The following is an 8,378-nucleotide window of genomic DNA, read 5'->3' on the forward strand; positions in this document are numbered from 1 at the left end:
GGCTGACTGATTTTCCCCTCTCATAACTCCTGGAGAGCGATTCTGATAGGCCGCAGGTAGTCAGGGCCGTGCCAGAGAGGCAGGGTCGTATGGTATAAACCAGAAGGCTGTATTTTCCCCCAGACGTGGGTGGGCACCGGAAGTTCTCTGAGAAGGCTGTGGGCTGCGCCAACGCCCCAGGACTGATGAATGTAGCTGACTTTATACACTACTTGTTTTAAATGGGGCTTTGGCAGACGTAGAGTTTGCATAGTGGTTCACTTTTTTGTACAACTGTATTGCTGTTGACATGTGGAACACTTTCTCTCCTGAGACGAGTAGATTTGGGGGATACCATATATCATCATTAATTGCTAGCTCGGTCTGGCTCTTCTTTCCGGTGCATCACCGTTCTGCTATATTCACAAGCCTTCTCGATGACGTGGTGTGAATGCGTAGAGCTCACCACCAGTGGTGAACAAGGGTCTAGGTGCCTTCTAGACCCTTCTCTCTCTTTAGTGCAATGACTTGGAATCATGGATGGTACTAAGGCGGAGTTCATTTTTCTTTAAACTCTGATCATTTTAACACCAATTTAGTAAATATTTATTTAAATGTATTTATTTCATTACATTTAAAAATATTTGAGGAAATTGCCGTATAAAAGATTTTCAGTAAGTTTGACTACAGGCCCATTTAGTAGCATGTTTCCATGGTAGGAACATGATAAGCAGAAGGGAAATTTGCATTTTTAGGGAAGATTTCTGAATTTCATAAGTAACCTAGAAACTCTTTACTGAATGAGTGGCTGTGTATTTCTGCATCTGTTTGGATTAGTGTAGTAACAGAGGTGTGAAACCGTGTAGTCTGTTGTTAGTCAAATATTGCTCTCTGGGGGCTGTAATACTTCACACATCCTTCGTTTTAAGAGTAAAATGGGGAGGGGAGTGTCTCTTTCTTTTCTTAAGAGGATATATGTTTTCATTTAATAGATTTTGGAAATAAAATTTAGGGCTCATTTTTCTTTTCCCAGTTTTGCATGCCTTTTGGTTCATAGATTTGTCTTGCTGAGGAGCTTTTAAAAACCAGTGGTCCGTATTTTGAGATGCCATCCTTAACCAAGAAGTAAACTGTGAAATTCTCTGTAATTCTTTAATTTAAAATACGTGGGAAGCATTTAGCTTGTGTTCAGTGGTGTTGATATGACTATATTTTTAAAATAGAATGCTAGATTCTATTTTCACTTAAACAACTTTAACACATCTTTTGTGGGTGAGTTGTTAGAAACATCTCAGTAAAGACCAGACTGGAAAGATAAAGGATAGCCTTTTATTTTACTAACCAAGTTTTAGGGGCATATAGGTTACTTTAGAACTTATGTAGATTATCGTAGTATACCAAGATTAATATACCTATATAGGCATTCTTAATATATTTCCTACTATTGGCCTGTTAATAATAGTAAATAATATTTTATAAGGGAAAATGACTATCTGTATAAAGGTAGGTTTGAGATAATATCAGAGTCTAGGGTACAAAGGATTTTCATCCCTGTTCTGTTAATACTTGATGTACAGACTTCAGCAAGATACCTAGTATTATTTTGAGAGTCTTCTTGTTCTATGTGTAAGAAAAAGAATGGCATCTGATGGTTATCCTTTTTAGGGCTGAAAATCATCAAACTGAGTCATTCATACTACACTTCAGTGGTTGATGTTAAAGACATACTGTCCGAGTAGAGATGTTGTGGAGGTAAGTGGGCTGGCCAGCTGGACAGGTTTTCCCTGGAAATAGTTGTGTGGTGGGGTTTTCTTACCCAGGGAATTTTGCCCCTGATTTGAAAGCAAAGCATTCTGATTTTTGGCTATGTCTTTAGACTTCATTAGGCTCATCAAGTCTGGCTCATGTTAACTGTATTAACAACAACAATAGCAACAAACAACTAATTTCATTAAAAGCAATAATTTATTAATTTCCAGAGAATATGTCCTTCCAATATCCAGATATTTGTTTCTGCCACTCGAGGGTGGCAGTTTCTGGAATTAGGTTACAAGAGAGGATGTATTCATAAATGAAATATTGCTTGGTGATTGTGGAATCAGAGCAAAAGAGTTAGATTACTTTGAGTGATATTTTAATGACGCCATGGTGAATCCTGGTAAATTTTCTCTGCTCCTCCACAGGGTATACTTCTGTTGTGACTCATCTTCTAGGCTTAGTGTCTCTTTTTCTCCTTTCTGACTCAGAGTTGGATAAACACTGTCAAAATCTTGAATCTCGTGTTTCCATGCATTTCACATTCTATGCAGATTGCAGCCCTTCTGTTAACACATTCTTTTAGTAAATCATTGCTGTTTTTTTCCAGTCAATCATATTTTCCTGTAGCTAAGTGCCTAGTAAGATTGATTGACTTGGGGTTCCTAAATGTTTCTCAACAATCTACTTTTAGACCATATTTCAAGGTGGGTTTCTTTCACAGATGGCTGATCTCATGGTAATAATTGCTGTCATTTTTTTGAGACTATAATATACCACCAGGCTCATGTTATCTCTTGTGGGTCTGCAGACTATGTATTATAACACCTGTTTTTTTTTTAAATATTTTTTATTATTTTTTTAAAGTTTTTTTTTTTAAGATTTTATTTTTTATTTATTTGACAGAGACACAGCGAGAGAAGGAACACAAGCAGGGGGAGTGGGAGAGGGAGAAGCTGGCTTCCCGCTGAGCAGGGAGCCCGATGTGGGGCTCGATCCCAGGACTCCGGGATCATGACCTGAGCCGAAGGCAGATGCTTAACGACTGAGCCACCCAGGTGCCCCAGTGTTATAACACCTGTTTTAGAGGTCAGGAAACCAAAGCTAGAGGAAGTTAAATGACTTGCTGAGGCTTGCATAGCTTGATTTTGACTGTGTTGGTATTTGAAACCAATTCTGCCTGACTCATAACTTATCCCTTCAAAAGTTGATTTTTCCTACTTATACTATTAGGGGATAACTCATATCTAAGTTTTGGAAGAGCCCTAATCTTAATCTTAACTGCCCTTAAATCCTGATTATAGTAAATGTCTTATATTTTGAAATAAAAATATGTGATGCAGAGTCTTCACATCAATATGACATAAGTTTTATATAGCTAACATTTATTTAGCACTTAATATGTAGTCAGTATTATTGGATGTACTTGACATGGGTAATTTTCTTTATTCCTAGGGACAGTTCTTTGAAGTTGATTGTACTATCATCAACAATATGTATCGGAGGAGATTGAGTCACAGAGAAGTTAAACAAGTCTTCGAATGACATAAACCATGACTTGAATCTAATCTGTCTGTGCAGGTTTGACCTCTTACCTATTCCCGTACTACCTCTTTGGTTAATAGAAACTTTAGAACTTGAGGTCCAAAGATCATAATGCCTGAATTGTTTTTACTGGAAGTTTCATTCAACAAAATCTGAATCTACTCTATACCAGGCTCAGTGCCAAAATATAATACTAAATAAGTCCTTGCCTTTAAAAATTTTATTGGCATGTAAGCGACATAACCCTAACACAAAGTGATAAATAAGGAAGTATATGAGGCCATGACAATACAGGTGAGGAAATTAATTCTGCCTGAGGGAGGGGGATGGGAGGGCACTGCAGGTAGGAAATGAGAAGTGTTGAGTAAGGTGAGTCCAAAAGTCGAAGTAGGACTCAGCAGGGGAGAGGGACTGAGAAAGAGAAATATCATATTAGGCAGCAGCAAGAGGCCTGGGGGCAGGAAAACACAGGGCTGGTTATAGAAGAGTGAATGGAGGTAAGCTGCTGGAACAAGCCAGAAGAGGGTGCTGCTGGTGGATGATGGGAAAATAAGACTGGGAAGTCAGAATAGGAGCAGATTTTGAAGAGCCTTTTAGGCATGGAGTTGGACACTGTAGGCAAGCTTTTAAGCATCTTGGTGACATGATTAGATGAGATGTGTGTGGAAAATGGGAGTTGGAGGGGAAGAAATACTGTGGTATTTCTTCCTGAAATACCTGACTGGAAGTGGAACTGACTTCTAGTTTATTGGAGCAGCTTTACGATAATTCAGGGAATGTCTAGTGTAGAAAAGCAGTGATGGACATGGAGATCACTAACGTAGAATCTACAGGAACAGGTGGTTGTTTAGATGGAGCCAGGGAGCCAGGGAGGACATTGGGATTTCCAGTTTGGGCAGTGGAATGAATGGTGATAGTTCTTAACCAATATTGACTATATAAGACAAGGAGCAATGGTAATGTTTTTGTTGTCATTATTTTGTTTGTTTTTTGAAATAATAGTTTTCATTTTCAAGTGCCTTGAAAATTCTGAAGTTGTTAGTGTGAGTTTTAGTTTGTGTGGTCTTAGTTTGGGTTTCCCCCTCCCGACATAATATTTTATTTTTGCTCAAAATACTTCTAGAAGATGATAGATACTATGGTCTTTGCACTGCACAACTCTGACATCTCTTATAACAACCTCCCAACCACTTGAAGATAATTAATTAATCCTTTTTTTAGACTTATCATGTTCGTGTGCAGAGGGTTTTCTTTTCAGTCTTGCATAAGCATTTGCCTCCAGAAACTTATTTTTCACATGGTCACTAGGTTTAATCCCGGTTCCTCAAACCAGGAGCAGCCTATAACAAAGACTGGACTTTGGAAACCTAGAGGGAAAATTCTAGCAATGAGAAAAATGCATTTCTTTTATTCTTCTCTATTCTGATTTTTGAACTGTTTCTATATACACTAATCTAAATTTTTTGTTTCAAAGTTGTACCAGACTGTATTGATTCATTAAATGCTGTCCCAACAAAGCAGCATTTAGTGAGTAAGACATCTTGTTCAGGGCTTTCAAGCGATCCCAGGCACAGGATTTGAGATAGACTATTTGGATAGACTATGTTTGGATGATCATTGCTTACATATTAAAAAGGGTCCTTTCATATTCCATGAATGGAAGAAAGCTCAACACAGCCTTTTGACTTGTGCTGGGAGGCTGCTAACATATGCCATGAAAGTGGGTGGCCTGGCGAGATCAGAGACAAGTGAGGGCAAGGCAGTAAGGCCAGTCTGCTTTCCTCTCCCCAGGAACTTGGGGATCCTCGCTTTGATGGCCCACCGTAACCAGGAGTATGCCCACATCATCACCAACACTTGTTGTTATCTGACTTTTTGATTATAGTCATTCTGGTGGGTATGAAGTGGTATTTCATTGTGTTTTTAATTTACGTTTTTCTGATGACTAATGATATCAAGCATTGTTTCATGTGTTTGTTGGCTATTGGCATATCTTCTTTGAAGAAACGTCCTTGCCCATTTTTTAAGTTGGGTTATTTGTCTTTTTATTATTGAGTTGTAAAGATTATATATAAGATACCAGTCCTTTGTCAGATATATGATGGGCAAATATTTTCTCCCACTTGTGAATTATCTTTTCACTTTCTTAATGATGTCATTTGAAGCACAATAGTTTTTAATTTTGATGATTTCCAATTTATCCTTTTTTTTTTTTTTTTGGCAGATCTTACACTGGATGTCATCTCTAAGAATCAGTCGCCAAATCCAAGGTCTTTAAGATTTACTCCTAGGTATTCTTCTCAGAGATTTATAGTTTTAGCTCTTACATTTAGGTCCTTCATCCATTTTTGAGTTAATTTTTGTACAAAGTGCACATTCTTTTGCATGTGCCTATGCACTTATTCCAGCACCATTTTTGAAAAAACTATTCTTTCTCCATTGACTGCTCTTAGCACCCTTGTAGAAAATCAGTTGCCATAGACAAAACTTCAGAATTTCCATTTGATTCTTTTGTGTAATTTCTCTCTTTATTAATATTTTCTATTTGATGTGACATTATCATTATATTTTCCTTCAATTCTTTAATCATGGTTTCCTTTACCTTATTGAACATATTTATAATGACTGCTTTGAAATCTTTATCTGTCAAATCCAATATCTGATCACTCTGATGAGTAGTTTCTATTGCCTGCTTCTGGCTCCCCTCCCTCCTCAATGTATTGGTCATACTTTCCTGATTCTTTGCATGTCTAATAATTTTTTTTGTTGGAAACTGGAGATTTTAGCTAATATAGCAACCCTGGGTACTGGTTTCCCCTCACCTAGGGGCTTGTTACTGACTTTTTAAATTTGTAGTGACTGGCTAAATTATTATAGTGAAGTCTATTTCCATCCACTTTGTGAAGTTTTGAGGTTTCTCCTCAGGGGTGCAACCTTGGGTATGACCATAGTCACCTTTGGATGATGGTGGTTTTGGCAAGTTTCTTTTTGACTCTTTTCCTCACCACACCAGCTGTTAAACTCCACTGCGGGCTGCTCCTCCATTGTTTTCAACAATGCCCCGAGGCATAGATTGTTACACAAATGGATCCAATCAAATACAGGCTCCTTTTACAGCGTAATCCTTGTGGTTAGGGCTTGAGATTTGTTCTGACTTCAGGAGGGCTCTTCCCAGCTGTCTTATTCCTCAGATATCTTCAGAAAACTAGAAAGCCTTCAGTGTAGCCTATATCTTCAATGAATCTACCAATCTCATCCCAATTATGGAAAGAGATATGGAGTTCTCTGTTTTACAACTTGCTTCTCCTTCCCTGCCCTCCCACATCCCTGCCAAATCTCTGAGCCATGACTCTGAAGCTGGGAATTGGGACAGTGGCATTCTTTCCTCTCTCTTTTTTTAAAAAATATCTATTTATTTATTTTAGAGAGAGAGAATAAGAGCAAGAGAGAGAACATGAGGAGGGGAGGGTCAGAGGGAGAAGCAGACTCCCCGCTGAGTGGGAGCCCGATGCAGGACTTGATCCCAGGACTCCAGGATCATGACCTGAGCCGAAGGCAGTCGCTTAACCAACTGAGCCACCCAGCGCCTGGCATTCTTTTCTCTTAATTACGTCTTCACTTTAGGAACTGCATGCTCTGTGGATGGGAGATCAGTAGGTTCTGATTTTCTTGCTTGCCTCTCCAAGTGTAGAAACTCCATTTTATAAGCCTGGGCAAGAGCAATTGGTGCTCCAGAATTCTTAGTGGTGCCGTTCCCAAGACAGAGCTTCCATCTTATGAGTGGGCTTTGGGTGGAAGCAGGAGCCTCTACCTTTTGGCTGCACTTGTCAGGAAATACTCAGCAACTGGTAGTTGGGGGCAGGATGAGAAACGTTGATATCCGGCTTCTCCCCTGCCCCATCCCCTTCCTAAGAAGATAGGCCTTTGACTAGGAACTGAGGAGAGAGGGAGCTCTGATTCCTGGCTGCATCAATCTGGAGTAAAATTTCAGTCAGTGAGCTGGGAGTAGGGAAAGAAAAGAGTAGGTCTTCATCAAATACCACTAACTTCTCATTTTTCTTACTGAGTTTTTGTAGATTCTCTTGAACAAATGTTTTTTCATTTGCTGTATGACTTTAAGACTATTTCCAGAAAATTTAATTTTTCTTTTTTTTAAAGAATTTTTTAAAAAAATTCATTTGAGACAGAGATACAGAGCGAGAGAGCAAGAGAAAGAGAGAGGAGGAGCAGTGGGGAGAGGCAGAGAAAGAGGGAGAAGCAGACTCCCTGCTGAGCAGGGAGCCCGATGTGGGACTCGATCCTGGGACCCTGGGATCATGACCTGAGCTGAAGGCAGACGCTTAACCATCTGAGCCACACAGGTGCCCCTCTTTGTTTTTTTTTTTTTTTTTTTTAATAATTTTCACTAGTTTTACTAGGGAGTGGGTCCTTGGATGTCCTGACACGGTCATGCTGAAAGTGGAACTGACTTCTAGGCTCTTGTTTCTTACATATTGTCATTATTCTAGAATAAGTGACAACACAGTTCCTTTGGGTTATTCAGAAATAATATTGTATCTTCATGTGTTCGCCTATCTCTTCAATAATAGTGTTTTTTTAAAAAATAACATTTCTCTTTCATTTATACGTTTATAAGCTCCCATCTGTGTTAAAAAGAAACTGCTTCACTATAACAACACTGTTGCTCCTATGTTCCTTCTGAATCCCAAACCATCTCCCTCCATCTTTATACTGACCACCCTTCCTTACATGAGCAGCAGTCACCCATGGGATCAGTTAGCCTTCTTGTGACACTGAATAAGCAGAGAGAGTACATTCATTTGTGGAATCGAGCTTCTCTTTTCCCTTTTCCATGAGGACCTCCAGTATTTCTGCCTGCCTCACAGTCCTGAGGAAGGATTCGGAAGGAAACCATTCCTGTATAGAGGACTCTCCAGATTCTTCTTAATCAATACACTATCATTTCCTCACTTAACAGTTTTCCAGTTTCCACTGTTGTCTTTGCCTTTCCTCCCAGATGTGGGCATTCATTGGCATGTGATCTGTATAGACACACTGCACCTCACACTGCCCCTTACTATTGATTTGATGCTCTGCTG

At 39.2% G+C, this 8,378-nt stretch overlaps 1 long non-coding RNA gene across 1 annotated transcript; it reads left to right on the forward strand.

The window, feature by feature from the left end:
• Positions 1 to 124: 124 nt before the first annotated feature.
• On the forward strand, positions 125 to 3,322 carry LOC141371114 (uncharacterized). The gene is made up of 3 exons (XR_012375768.1): positions 125 to 191; positions 1,645 to 1,731; positions 3,190 to 3,322. It is a non-coding gene; the product is annotated as an uncharacterized lncRNA (long non-coding RNA).
• The last annotated feature ends 5,056 nt before the right edge of the window (positions 3,323 to 8,378 follow it).

Source organism: Callorhinus ursinus, unplaced genomic scaffold, assembly GCF_003265705.2.
Source record: "Callorhinus ursinus isolate GAN/ISIS: 27379988/994484 unplaced genomic scaffold, GSC_fseal_2.0 scaffold57, whole genome shotgun sequence".
NCBI lineage: Eukaryota > Metazoa > Chordata > Mammalia > Carnivora > Otariidae > Callorhinus > Callorhinus ursinus.